The sequence below is a fragment of the Podarcis liolepis genome (genome assembly GCF_965112155.1).
Source record: "Podarcis liolepis genome assembly, chromosome: 1".
Taxonomy (NCBI): Eukaryota; Metazoa; Chordata; class Lepidosauria; order Squamata; family Lacertidae; genus Podarcis; species Podarcis liolepis.
In genome coordinates, this window is record NC_139554.1 from 57,312,687 (window position 1) to 57,328,160 (window position 15,474).

The window sequence follows — 15,474 nt, forward strand, 5'->3', positions numbered from 1 at the left end:
CCCAAATCCAAGACAATTGTAGCTTTTCAGCGTTATGGAAAATACATTCTGCACACTATTCTGCCCACACATTAAAAAGCTTCCTTCTGTATAATCAGTTATCCTGCATACTCTATATAGTCAGTGACATGATAGCATTGTTGTCTTAATTTAATAGCAAAGGAATGTATTGAAGTTAGAAATATAATTAAAAGATACTGTATGTCATTGAATGCATCTACTGGTATCTCTGCTAACAAGCTGGGCTGTTCAGTGTTAGATGACAACAACATTGCTGTGATGCTGCTGTTGAGCTCACATTACAGTTTCCACAGCAAAGGAACATTATAAACTGCATGATTTAAAGCTAGTCCTGGCTTTTATTATTTATAAATCTCTCACTTTCAAAGTAAAGGGCCGAGAGATAAGGAAATCAAAGTGCGAGGAGTTCAGAAGCACAGGACATACAAGCATCAGGAATTAATTACATGATTACATCAAGTTCCCACATTCCGGGTGCCTTGTATTCAGAGATCATATCATAGGATTGTGTAATGGAAAATCCAACATTGCCACGGCAACCCTGGCAGTATGAGCCACTGGATCTGTTCCTTGGTATGGGATGCAGAGCCACAGACAACAGCTTTTTAATAGAACTAAAGATGATGTAATAGAGACAACATTGCTAGTGGTGTAGATACTCCTTACTTCCCTCCTTTTCCCATCATCTCTGGCCAAACAGGTTTGGCAGGTTTTTGAAGTACTATAAAAACCTGCAGGTCCTGCAAACAGAAAAGCTGACTGTTGCAAAAGCAACAATGTCATCTGCACAACAGCATCTTCAACTCTGAAAAACTGCACACTGTCTCCAGTCCTGGGACTTTTCGGTTTGGGTTAATGCAGAAGGAGGAAAAAATTCTTCCCTGTGTTCCCACAGGTTGGAACTAAGCATGACAGCAGATGCAGTGCTTGGGTTGGGTTGGATCCAGATTTTGGTCCTGCCAGAGAAGCAGGGGAGGAAACTATTGCCAATTCCTCCCCACCATCACTACAGTTTCCAGCATCAGCTCCCACACAGTGGGACTTGGGAATTCTCCTTGATACCATAGGAAGCAGCAGGAGGAGGGCAAGGCCCGCAAAAGTTGCTTTCTCTTCTACCAACAGGACTCCTCTGTTGGATCAAAAGTCCTTTGGAAACAGCTTTTCTATCCATGGAAGGTGAAGTGTGAATCGAACTCTCACTGAACGTGGCACTCCCATCTCATTCTCTTTTCTCCCTTGTGACATCAGAAGATACTTGACATCACTCTGCAAGTTTCCCCACCTCACCAATTGCTGCTTCCAGGGATAAGGGAATTAGCGATGTGATAACATCACCTCATACAGTGAAAATTCCTGGACTTTACACACAGAGAGAAAGAGACACGGGGCTATTGTTTTGAGCGGCATCCTTGCTTCCCCTATTACATATTTCCCTTGTCCATAGGTTACTCTGTTTTATTGTTTATTGATATTAAATTGGAAGTTTTATTGACAGAGTCTCCTTTCTTTTTTGGTATTTTTGTTACAATGTTGTATAGATCTTTCTTTTTTATGATCTTGCTTTGTTTTAGGTAAACTGCTTGTGGATTTTGTATATTAAGTAGTATATAAATATTATTTTTAAATTTATTCATACAAGGATACAAATAAGGCTCTGCACGTACACCAAAAAACCTTGGGTTGAATCAGCACTCTCAAGGACTATGGTTGGATGAGAGATGGTGAGGTGCTGGGGTGGCGTAGGCTAGTTGGCTGGATAATAAACAGCTCAGATTACATATATTTCCTATATAGGGTGTGTGCAAATAGAAATGCTTCTGCAGACTCTTTTGGACTCTGTCCTGCAATGCATTGCCGAATGAAGGATGACTAATTGGGAATTTGGTGTAAACCTCTGTACTGAACCCACAGAGGGAATTTTCTCCCACACTGAGTGGGAATCTGACCTCTGGTTTCCCGGGTCCTAGTCTAGTGTAACAATAAGAAGAAGAAGAAGAAGAAGAAGAAGAAGAAGAAGAAGAAGAAGAAGAAGAAGAAGAAGAAAAAGAAGAAGAAGAAGGAGGAGGAGGAGGAGGAGGAGGAGAATTTATACACTGCCCATCTGGCTGGGTTTCCCCAGCCACTTTGGGCAGCTCCCAGAAGAATTAAAAGCACAATAGAACATCAAACATTAAAGACTGCCTTCAGATGTCTTCTAAAAGACAGATAGTTGTTCATTTCCTTGACATCGAATGGGAGGGTGTTCCAGAGGGCAGGCACCACTACCGAGAAGGCCCTCTGGTTCCCTGTAGCTTCACTTTTTGCAGGGAGTGAACCACCAGAAGGCCCTCGGTGCTGGACCTCAGTGTCCGGGAAGAACGATGGGGGTGGAGACGCTCCTTCAGGTATACTGGGCTCATCACCATCATCATAATCTAGCTTTAGCCTCAGATGAGTGGCTTTGGATCTCTGAATCTTTCAAAAACATCTTCTCTCAAAACTACCCTAATATATTTTAATAGGTTTGACATTTGAATAGAAGGATCAGAAGGTAGTACAGCCCGAACCTAGGTAGCATCAGGATGGTAGAAAGGAAAAAACAGACATTCCTAATGCTGTAAATCAGAGGTATAGTTTAAAAATAAAATGTGTCAGAAAACAAGCCAGGTGAACAGTCTGTAAGAACCAGAGAAAAGACTAGTTAAGTTTGAAAACAAATTGCTGGTGGAAAAGAGCAAGAAGGTGTTATTGTACTCATCTCCTGCTTGTGGACTTCCCATAGCTACTTGAGAATGACCGCTCCCCGCTTAAAACGGGGGGCGCCCTTTGCGTGGACGCGTGCAGCCCTGGATCTGGAGCAGCCCCATCAGCATAGGCTTGGCTTTGCCTTCCCTCAGGTGGGATACCTGGAGGTCCCCACCTACCTCAGTCAGTTGTCCAATCCCACCTGGGGGAAGCGTTGCCAAGGAGACCAGGCCAGGTAAGGGGAGGGATTACCTGCCCACACAATAGAGGGAGGATCTTACCTGGGAATCCTCACTTGGCTCCAGAGCTTCTCCCACCCTACCCACCCTCAGTTAATGTCTTCCTTTGCAGGTTAACTTTTCTTCATAGGTTTTGCAGGTTAACTTTTCTTCACAGGTATGCGGGCGCTGCTACGATAAGGTCGCTGTTAAAGGGCCGGAAAGGAATTTCCCTGCATTGGCAGGTTTCGCCTTTCCTGTAGCAAAAGTCACAACTTTGGCGGTATCAGGCCTTGGGCGGAATCCTTTAGTCCATCTTCCTCTTTGCGGCGGCGATAGCAGGGTTCCCCGTTAAAGGGGTTTCTGAAGGGAGGCTTTGACCGTACGCCAAAAGGTCGTCATTGCTCTCCCCGGCGCCAGCGGCGTAACGGGGGAGGCTATCTCTGCTTGAACATATGTTCTCCAGAGCTGGCCCATCCCCCCCACACACACACACTGGATAACCCTGAAGCTCCCTAAGTCCCCGGCTGGGGACTGGGGAGGGAGAACGCCCAATGCCTGAGCCAAGGTCTACCCACATTTGAAATTTAATAAAGTTGTGGCCAATTTAATCCCATAGCACATTGTCTTGAGTCGTTATTCCACATGACGGAGGGGACCGCACGGGATCTGGGGACTCCGCCTGTCCACGCAAAGAGGATGCTGGATTAGATAGGTCTTAGGCTCCTCTTTATGTACTTGTTAATACAAGAGCAGAGGACGGGGAGAAATAAGCAGACAAGTAAGTAGATAATTTTATGGAGAGGTAGTGAAGCTGTAGTTTGGTTCCCAACTTGCACACTGCACAGTGGGAAGAATAAGAAAAACATCTGCATTTTCTAGCACAAGGCTGAACACAATTGCTTCCTGGGTCATTTGACAAACTGTGAACACAGATGAGCCTGCTTTGTGAAGATTACAGTACCTCTAGTTATCCAGACGCTTCATTGGCCCAACAGCAGTGAGAAGCTGCATCATCATCTTCTGGTCAGCTGCATCAGAGGTTCAGAAATTGGAGTTCTGGTTTCTAGCTTCAAGGGTGGTTTGTGCCTTACATCATAGCTCTGGGCTTTCTGTATAGATTAACAGACATTGTGTGGTATCTGCTGATACAACACACTTCTGCTGGAACTTCTTCTCTTGTACCCTCAAGCCTCCTGTGCACCCTCAAAATCTGTTCCAAATGTTTGGGGGACTCTCAAGAGACTGTTTGAGGGACACCCAGAGGGAGGAGAGGAAATGGAAGCCTTGTTGGACCAGCAGAACTAAGCTTTTAACTATGTGTGGATACATAAGATATGGGTTGTTGCTGTTGAAATAATGTCTGCAGGTGAACACTCTTTGCATTTCCCAAGTCTCTATAAGGGTCTTACATGGCTTACATGAGAAAATGTGGAGCCTTTTACCAATAATCTTGTTTTCTTTAATCAAAAACATAATAAAGAGACTTAGAAGACTTGACTTTAGCCCATCTAATTCCAGAATGCTTTAGAGAAGCTTGCAGTCTAGTGCAAATACACCACATAATACTAACACAGAATCAATACACTATCTTAGTATTTCATACCATACCTGTAATAGGTATGGGGGGGAGCAAACTCTACTCTATTCTTTATTGCAGCAAGTTCAACTCCAGTACAGAACAAAAGCATACTTCACTACTTGTGCACTGAACTATATGGTTTTCCCCCCCATCAGGACCAAATTATTTCAAGATAGGTGGGTGGCTTTTTGCTAGGAAAACAGCAAGCAGCGAAATTGTTGCTGTTTGTTGCATTTATTTATCTCTTACTAAATAAAATGTCTGCAAGTAATTTACAGTTGTAAACAACATTCAACGCTTTCCTCTTCTCACACACCAGAGTCCCAGTCCTGATTGGGCTTCCCTGCTGAGAAAAGGTTTTAAAAGATGGAAATGCAATCACACAATTCTCATCTCACCTGGTTTTGGTCCAAATGAAATGTGGCAATGGTGAAAACAGGAGTGAACTTTTCAATTTCATAAATCATTTTAATTTTTTATAATTGTGACTGAATAGTATGTGAAGTAGACAAACCTTTGAGAATAAAAACAAGAAGGTAATTATGAAGGGTGAAGACAATGCACGATCAAGTATTCACATCCTGTTGTTTGACCCTCAATGTCTAAGCAGCTCACAGAGCCTCCAATTGGCTTGTCAGTTGGAATGAATTTGTGTAATCCCTAAAAAAAAAAAAGAACAAAGGCCCATCAGCCCTGTATTGTGTGAAAAAGCCTTTTCTATTATCTGTCTCGAATCTCTCCCCAAATCAGCTTCATAGGCCCCAAGTTATAGTGTTGCATGAGAGAGAGAAAAGGCTTCTCTGTTTATTTTGGCCAGGCCTTAATGTTCTCAGTCATCATGACTGAGAACATTAAGAGGCAGAGATATCATGCAGGCAGGCTGTGTTGATAAGTTTCATAAGAAAAAGGTTTAGGAAGCAGAGCAAAGTAGGATAGGATAGGCAGTATTGGGAAACAGATCTGAGGAAAAGATGGGCATCAGAGATAGAAAGAGGTAGAGAAGGCAGAGAGATGAGAGGATGGATCACTAAGAAGGGAGAGCAGCAGAAGGTCAATGTTCATTGTGGGCCTGTTTGCAGGGTGGCAAGTGAGCAATGAACTAGATTTTGTATTGTTAGGAGTTTGGTGGTCTGGATGAGCATGAATGAGGTTTGTCCTGTTGCTCTGCTCAACAGCCTTCATGGGTGGCAAGAGCCATACCAAAATGAGCTGGATGGTCCTAAAGACTGGGAATCTTTCCTCTTTGAAATGTGACATCCATCAAAGAGCCATATAGACCAGTGTCCTAAATAGGTTAGGATATTGAAGTGCAAAAGTGGTGGATATTTTATACCTGCAATTCAACATGCGGCTTAAAGCAGAAGAGGAAAAGAAGGAGGAATTGAAAGTCTCCAGCCATAAACTAATCCTAGTGGTTGTGTCTGTTTGTGGTGATGAACAAAGGCATGGAACTCAGGGTGTTTTTTTAGCTGCAGGGATCTGAAACAACTGCTTTTGGGGTATTTGATGAAGGATCAGGGTTTTTGCTGCTTCCAGCAGTCTTTTTGCTTCCACAATGCTCCTCTTATGTGCTCATGAATAGATATGAAAAAGACCCAACAAGTAAACCCTGAAGTGCTGGCCTTGGACTTTTCAATCCTTGTGGAATTAAGACTAGAACACTGATTTGAAATAACCCATATAAGCTTTTTCCAAAGAACCTAACAAATAAATTCCATAAATGTTCCATTCATTCTGGGAGTGCAGACCCTCTTTCAGCATAAACTACCCGAGCAAAACTTTTCCTTCAAGACCTTTCACTCACAAAATGCAGCTCTGAGTTAGGTTTCTGGGAGGTATGTGGTTCATTCTTATGTCTGTTATGTTCTTGGCAGTTGTTTGAACTTACCAATAAAAGCCAAACCCTAGAAAGGGAATAGATTTTTATCTATGTGCAACTCAGGGCAAGATATGCTTCCAGTCAGAAATAGTGATACAGTGTATGATAGCATAGGAGTCATACAGCCATTGCAAGTTTTAACACATACCGAATGCAAAGCAGATCCTGCCTTAAAAAAAAATTAGGACAGAAAGACTTACACCCATAAATTACATATATATATATATATATATATATATATATATATATATATATATAGTGGTGAGTACTTTATAATACATTTATTGTTTTTAGAACTTGTTACAACAAATTAAACCCATGTAGATTCTTGCACCTTATTTTTCTAGAAAACAGAAGTATTGCAATTTCAAACGATGTTGTAGCTGAGCTTTCTCCTGCCTTTCACACAACCATTTTGACAAGATGGCATCTGCATCTTATTTCCCTATGCAGTAACTAAGTAGGCAGGTATTATTCAGTGTTTTGCATGACATGTCCCATTGTATAAAATATCAGGTAAAAGCATTCTTTTGTTTTCAAACAATTGTCCTCTGCTGTTTCATTATATGGAGCTTATTTCAAGATTTCCAAGTTTAATCTCATTTATCAAAATATATAGGCCTTCCAAGATCCTGCCTTCCATTAATCATATAGGCTTGGATGCAAAGAACAGCAATAGATGCTATGAAGGTGCAACAAGGCTTTCCTACCTCCTTTCCACTGCAGCCTCTCTTGCCTCCTTAAAAATAAACTCTCCTAAAGATCAGAGGTCCCTCTGGAATGAATCTAGAATGCTGCCATATGTTGAGTCCTCTTGATTCATCTAGCTCAATATGGTTTATACTGACTGGCAACAGCTCTCCAGAGTTTCAGACAAGAGTCACTCACAACCATAAATGGAGATGCCATACGAGATGGCAAGACAACTGGCAGGATTCAGCTATTCTCCCCACCCCCTTCATGACTATGTGGGAGCAGTAATGCTTCTTCCTCAGCTAAAGCGTTTTTTGGATCAAAGTTATAATTTCTTAAATTCATGCTTTTCCAGCAGAATGCTTAAAGTCCTTTTTAATTGGGGGGGGGGGAGACTTGGATCATGAGTTGTGTGTCAAGGTCCCCAAGACACCCCCCCCTTAAATAAAACACACATCACACAGAATTTTTGTTTAAGGTTTTTGGCATAATTTTGGCCACAACTTTATTAACATACATGGATGTGAGTGGTTGCTTAGGCATTGGTTAGGACTATCTGTCTCCCCGCCTGGGGACAGAACTGACTCCCAGATTCCAGCGAAAGTCAGTAAGGGAACACAATATTGGGGAGAAACTGGAGCTGTGCCACAGGCCCTCACCTTCTCCCTGCATGTTCCCAGGGGCTTGCATGGCCCAAATCCGATTCCAGGGATTTGGACGAAAGCATGGCGTGCCCCTGAATTCCTTTAATGGAATTCCCTTGCAGCAGCAGCATTGGAGGGGCAGGCCCAGCCACTCCTTACCCCTCCACCAACCAAGTTTTTAACCAATGCCTAACCGCAACCTTACAAGTTGAGACAATTTGCTATGCAGTAGGCAAAAACCAAATGGCACCAGCTAATCAGCCAAATGGACAAAATTCCTACCAGGCCCCTGCCCCAAAAGCAGACGACCCCATGACAGGCATAGCAAGGTCAACACATGAAACCTAAAATTAGGGAGGGTGGGCGGGTGATCCGGTGCACGCAGCGAAAGAGAAAGCTCAAAGCTGCGTGCCCAGCTTAAGAAACCTCTGTTCCCTCCCCTAAATTGGCAACATCAAAATTGCCCCAGCAACTCAAGTGACCAATCACTGCCAGAGACCATCTATCCTTACCCACCTGACAACAGGGGGGTGGCTTGGCAAACCCCACCGCAACACATGCTCTCTTTGAATGAGAACACACTTTGTCCTATCTTTGAATATGCTTCTAAACAAACCCTGAAACTTTGCCATCCACAGAGATGTTAATTCCTTCCCCTTGAGTTCAATGGGAGGAAGAGGGAAAGAGGGGCAAATTAAAAAGCAGGGGGAAGCAACCCCTATTCCCTCCCACTCTGGCTGCAGCAAGACTGCAGAGATTTGGATGTCATGACTTGCCTTGCCATGGACTCTTACTCCCCATCACTGTAGAACTGGTATCACAGGAGAATATTTATTCCGTCTTGCTCAGACCTCGCAAGTCTAGCCAGCAGGTCCTACTTTGAGTTGTCTAGTTTCCTTTCCTCACTGCAGTGAGGTGCAGAGAGCATAGAGGAAGTCCTCTAGGTGATCTAAACTTCTCCTGTGCTCTGCACCTCACACAGTAAGGAAAGGAAATAATTTTCAAGAGGTTTTCCTGAAAGTTCTGGCAGATGCCATATTTATGCTTAGCATGGAAAAAATGTACCCAAACAATGTTTGGCACCTGACCAACACCAAGTATACAATGGTCTATTGATTGGTGACACTTTCCACACAATAGAAGATAAGTATGTTATATTGCCTTACTAGGTCTTTGAGCTACTATCACGCAAAGGGCACTTGAAAACTACAGACGTGAGGCAAGCAGTAGTGTACAGGTATGTACTGCCTCACTGTGTGAATTGTCCTGAATGGTTTGTCTACAGATAGGGATGTAACAAGGCAGCAGTTTCCATCCTGTCCTCTATTCATTGCAATCACTGTTGTTTCCGCTCTGCTACAGTTCAGCTTCTTCTGAAACCCGTGTTAGTTTCATCTACAGAAGATAGCAAGATGGCTAACATTCAGTGCCTTTCAATAGAAGGGAAATGTCAAAAACAACAATTCAATTATTATGATTATTTGTCTGTGGAATACAGTCATACCTCGGGTTACAGACATTTCAGGTTGTGTTTTTTCGGGTTACGGACCCACCGAAACCCGGAAGTACCGGAACAGGTTACTTCCGGGTTTTGGGGGTCACACATTCGCAGAAGTGTTAAATTGAGCTTTGCACATGCACAGAAGCGCCTAATCACAACCTGCGCGTGTGCAGATGTGCCGCTGCAGGTTGTGAACATGCATCCCACACGGATCATGTTCGCAACCCGAGTGTCCACTGTAAAAAGAAAATATAGCAAATACTTCTCATATTTACTTGAGAGAGTTCCATTCCTGACCTCAGGCATACACACGAATTGTGGCATTTCTCTGTTTCTGTTTATGACTGAGTTCTCCAACTTCCCTATCTAGAGACCATCGCCAAGTATCGATGACAGCAGTCAAGGATGACAGCCAAGGAGATTGATCAAACAGGAGTGGCCAGTCTGGGTCTTGTTGGAGAGAATACCCATGGGTGGCTCAGCTGCCATAAGGAGGCAATACCCCCTGCAGCCATTTAAGGTGCTTTGAAATGCTGTAGCAATCAATTCCCCCGCTCCCTGAATCATTTGCCTAGAATTTCAGGTGGAGAGAGACTCTACAGTGAACTTGTGACACAGCAAATGGAGTAGTTTCTTGGAACACCAAAAACAAACAACTGGTTGAATCAGGCTTGTTTTTTAATTGACTCATGCACTTGCAACTTTTTAAAAGACTGTAAGACCGAAGCTGTTTGTGCAATTACACAACGTTATTCCATATTTTTCAGAAATTATTCATGCAAGTCTTGACCAAACTGTCTTCTAAATATTTACCAATTTCTTCTAAATCACCCCATTTGACTCGATATAGTTCTGTATAAACCTCACAAATTGGTCTCCAATTTCTTTCGGTTTTTCCACAAATCTTCCTCCTGTATTTATTTTATTAATACAGGTTTTTTCTTGTTTATTTGCCAAGCTAATAGTTTCCCTGGCTTGTTGGCCTGTTTGAATTGTTTCTGTTTAAAATATTTAATATTCCACTCTATTTCCTGGTTTATTATCACTGAATATTGTGTTTGCAATATCTTAATTAGGAAAATCTTAATTAGGAAAAAATTGTATAGAATATGGGATAAATATAAAAATTTATATATAAATATAAATAATTTATAAATTTATAAATAAAAATAGAAATATAAAAACACCATTTTGGCTTTCACCTTTGGAAGCCATAGCGGTGAAAAAATATGCTGGAAAGTTGGGTGACATAGAAATTTGCTAAGACAGGAGAGTGGAGAATTTAAATTAAAAGAGTTTAAGGATTTATCAGGGCTGTTTAACAACATGGTTACAATATCATCATTTGAATGAAGTATTTAAAAAGGATAGGAAGCAGGGGTTTAGGGAACAACTATCACAACTAGAGAGAGACCTGTTAAACGGTAATGTTGAAGTGATGTCTAAAATGTATAAGATGTTATTGGAATGGGAGACAAAAGATGAACAAGCGAAATCTTCAATGGTACATTGAGCAATAGATATTGGTCATAAAATAGAAATGGAAGCATGGGAACAATTATGGAATACAGATATAAAAGTTACAGCATGTTATGGTTTAAGAGAAAATTATATGAAAGTGATATAGATGGTACCTAATACCTAACAGATTGACAAAAATGTATAAATCTAAATCAAACAAGTGTTGGAAATTTAAAGAGAAAGAAGGTACCATTTTCCATATGTGGTGGTCTTGCAATAAGGTTAAAGCTTACTGGGAAATGATATATAATGAATTGAGAAGGATGTTTAAGATAACATTCGTAAAAAGGAGAAGAAGCTTTATTCTTGGGAATTATGGGATCAGAACTACCTAAACAGTATAGAACTTTATTTATGTATGTGACCACAGCTGCAAGAATGTTATTTGCCCAAAGATGGAAGGAAGAAGAGGTCCCGACATGAGAGAAATGGTTACAGAAACCAATGGAGTAGGCAGAAATGGGGAAACTTACCAGAAGAATAAGAAATCAAGATAACAAACTTTTTAGAAAAGAATGGAAATGTTTTATTGAGTATTTACAAATAAACTGTAAACAGATGAAGACATTGGCAGGATTATTGTAAAAACCTGCAGTTTCAAATATATATATGAGATATGTATGAGAATAGATGAATAAAAGACTAAGTTAAGACAATTGAAGGTATGCAGAAAAGGACAGAAATAAATGTAAAGAACCGCAGAAAGAGGGGGAAGGGAGTCAAAGTCAGAAATGTTAAAATTTTGGTTGAATAATTGTTGTAATGTATATAAATGAAAATTATAAATAAAATTATAAAAAGACAATTTGTTACCTGAGGCAAACAGTGCCTATCTACCACCATTTCCACATGCAGGAGCTGGCTGGACTGAGAGTTGAATCTTACTTAACCCCTGGTCATGGAACAAATTCGTTCACCATCCTTGAGGGAAGCAGGCTTAGCTTAGGATGTGGGTGGTGCTGTGGTCTAAACCACTGAGCCTCTTGGGCTTGCCAACCGGAAGGTCAGTGGTTTGGATCCCCAAGAAGGAGTGAGCTCCCGTTTCTCTGTCCTAGCTTCTGCCAACCTAGCAGTTTGAAAGCACGCCAGTGCAAGTAGATAAATAGGTACCGCTGTGGCGGGAAAGGTAAACGGCTGGCGTTTCCGTGCGCTCTGGTTTCCTTCAGGATGTTCTGTTGTGCTAAAAGCGGTTTAGTCATGCCAGCCACATGACCCAGAAAGCTGTCTGTGGACCATCACCAGGTCCCTCAGCCTGAAGCGAGATGAGTGCCGCACCCCACAGTCGCCTTTGACTGGACTTAAGCGTCCAGGGGTCCTTTACCATTACCTTAGCTTAGGGAGCACAGGGCAGGCTGTGTGGCAAATACAACTGTCCTCCAACAGGGCAGAGGACAGAGACTGGGGAGCTGTGGTGACTGTGGTGAGGATGTGTTGCTCCCCCTCTACAACCTAGTATCTTCCACCTGAGGAGCCTTCCTCACTCTGGCTAATGGCAAGGCCCATCCTGATTGAGAAACAGCTGTGTACTTTTGAACCACTGAGCTCTCACAATACAACTCTGAAATGATCACCTTCCCTCACAGGCCTGATCAGTGTCTTGTCATACGGTTACTCAATGCAGATGGCACCAAACCAGCCTCAGAAGCACTCCACCGAGCCAACCTGGGGTTAGTTTCGGCTGTGTGAAAAGTACACAGTGTTGTGTGGTTTGTTTTAATAGTTGCAACAGCTTCATTGTGTAAATATCACAGAGAGCATAGACGACTACTTGGCTTGTCCCAGCCCACTCCTTATGATCGCCCATCATTCATGGAAACAGATATCTGAGCACGCACCGTCTCAGAAATAAAGAAATCCATAGGATCAGGAAATAGCACCATCTGCTGGACAACTAGTAGTAGACAACTGCTTTGTCCTGACAACACCTTTAGCTCTTACCATATATCCTCTTTTTCCAGGACACACCCTCTTTTTCATGGGTACTTAAAATAAGAGTTGTTTAGCGATTCATAGTTAAAAGTAGAAGTCAGAAAATGTGTCCCCTTTTTTGCTCTTCAAAATATGGCAACCCTACCTTGGGTCAATGTATGAATCATAGAATTGTGAGCTGGAAGCAGCCCTTGAAACAGTCTTTTTTTAATTTGAAAAATCATTTTGGAGGGAGGGCAGGCAACAAAACAACCTTTTTATGCAGAAATGGAGCATAACTACATTCAGGGTAATGCACAGCCTTAATGTATTGTTGGGTAAAGTGCAACAAATACCATTTGCTTTATTTTATACTATTTCACATTTTGCATGCTTACTTTATAAATATATAGATTTTTAAAAATGAAAAGGCATTTGGGGAGACAGACAACTGAGAGCACATAGCAGTGAGAAGATGCTTAATCCTTTCCCCATCCACCATTTTGTAATGCTTTCTCCCCCTCTATTTCAGTATTTGCAGTTTACGCATAGCTTGGCCCTGTCATCTCCTTTTTTGCAGGGATACCAAAAGTTTAGGTCTAGTCTACATATGCAGGAAAATGATACAGTCATGTGGACTGTTCCATATTGGACAATGGTTAAGAGCGCCAGTTATGAATGTTCCCCCGTAGAGAAACAATATTGTGTAAATCAGTGGGAACGGGGAAAATCTCATGGTTAATTCCTTCCTGACTCTGTCAACCATTGGCCAACAATCATCCATGGCAAGAAACCTGAAACCAAGGGAAGGTGGGCTGTGAAGTTGGTGATGGGAATGCCAAAGTCACAGCCCAAACTCCCATTTATAGCCCACACATAGACTCTGTCCCTAAGCCCTCCCCGCAGGAGCCATCTCAAGCTACTGATTGGCCTGTGGCTCAAGCTCATCCTGAGCTACGGTGAAGCCACGTCCACCAATCAGAGGCAACATATGCTCCTGGTTTCATGCCATGCAGTGAACACAGTGTGTTTCCTCTGGTGGTGAATTGGGAGCTGTAAGAAAAACTAACATTTTTTTAATAAAAAAAAAAACCCAGTCCTGTTTTCAAGCTTGCTGAATGAAACTGTGTCTCAGATGTAACATTTGCTATTATCCAGTCCTGGTATTCAAAGGAATACTATCTTGATAAACTCCACTAATGTTTTTGTTTTTGTTTTTAAAAACACACTTTAATTGCTACATCTTCTAAGAAACACAACTTGAAGTAGATGTTTCGCTTCTAACCCATCCAGCTTCCTTCCATCCAGAGGGCCAGATTTGATGAAGTGAAGGGCCGTGGAGGCCGACCAGAGTTGTTGACCTTTTTTTAGGATTGAAGTTGTTGAAGTTTTTTTAGGATTTTACCCCAGGGACTGGATTAAACCGGCCAGTGGGCTGGATTAGGCCCCCAAAACAGACTTTGGACATGCCTGTTTTACACTGTCACACTCCATCAACCATTTCATTAGCATTCACAACTTTTCTCTTGTTCTTTGAAGGAAACAAAGCAACAGCTTGAAAGAGCAGCGTCAAAAAAATGAAGCCCTCAACCCAAGCCAGTCATCCCCTTGTGCAATGAGCAGATACTCGTTTAGTGCTTCGTAGGCTATTTGTGAAGCAAGTATGTCAAGGGTTCTGGATCTAATCAGTAGCAAAGGTAATTTCAAATCTTGCATAATATTATGCGCAGTGCACGGAGTTTGCAGAGCAAAACAGATGAAATTGCGGGGGGGGGGGGGGGGAATCCATGCAGTCATATGGAACTTGTCATACAGAAACTGGGATACACTAGTTCTCTGTAGTAACAGTGTTTCCAGATGGATCTGACAGTGGTTAACAAGCTGCGAGCTGGATTCAGTGAATGGGTCCCATCAACAGAAGTGCTGTATTCACACAGTAGGGCTTGCCCTCCTCTCCTCACGCTGCATGCCCACCAAAATTAGCTCATGGGGTTGGGAGAACCCCCATGACCACATACAGGGGTTGGAAGAAAGAAAATAGTTTCATCTGGCAAGCTGAAATACATGCGATGATGAAGCGATCAGAAAAGTGCAATGTTGAATTCCTCCCTCAGTTTCCCCACTTTCAGTACCCAGAGTCCATAATGCAGCTTTATTCCTGGGGCATTACAATGGGGCAGAAGGAGAATGGCCACTAGTTCGTGATTGTTCAGAGAGCTGCTTCCAAGAAATTGGCAGGAAAATGAGAAGTTGAGGGGAAAGTGAGCCAGGGATAGAGCCTTCTCAGTGGTAGTACCACTGTTAGGTACTAATTCTAGGAATTATCAAATAGACTCTCTCACTTCCCCTTTTAGACAGACTGCAGAGACATTTTTATTTTATCTGCATTTGATGGATAACTCTCTCCTGGTTTTACTTGCTTTTTATTTTTACTTGCATTTTATTTTAAATGCTGCATTCCTTTTTAGTATTTGTATTAATGTTCATATCAGATGCTGCTTTGGTACATTTTTTGATCTGGAAAACAGAATCAAAATAAAATGAAATCTATCAGTCAAAGGACCATAGAATTGGAAGACCCTTCAAAGGTGACCTAATCCAACGACCCTGCAAAGTTATTTTTTTATTTACAAAAACATGTTTGTATAGTGCTATTCATCAAAACGAATATAAAAGCCACTTACGACAGCTATGTAAAAAATTAAAATCAGAGATCAAGTATTACAGAGATATATTTTTCTTAATTCCCTGCATAAGCTTGGTGGTGTAAGAAAGTTTTCAGA

The 15,474-nt window shown here is 41.9% G+C and overlaps 1 long non-coding RNA gene across 1 annotated transcript in view; it reads right to left on the reverse strand.

Annotated features, from left to right (window-relative positions):
- Positions 1-4,992: 4,992 nt before the first annotated feature.
- LOC310689226 overlaps positions 4,993-15,474 on the reverse strand; it is a 96,517-nt gene continuing 86,035 nt past the window's right edge. Inside the window, exon 2 of the long non-coding RNA XR_014517409.1 lies at positions 4,993-5,205. This is a non-coding gene — a long non-coding RNA (uncharacterized lncRNA). The remainder of the gene's footprint in view (positions 5,206-15,474) is intronic.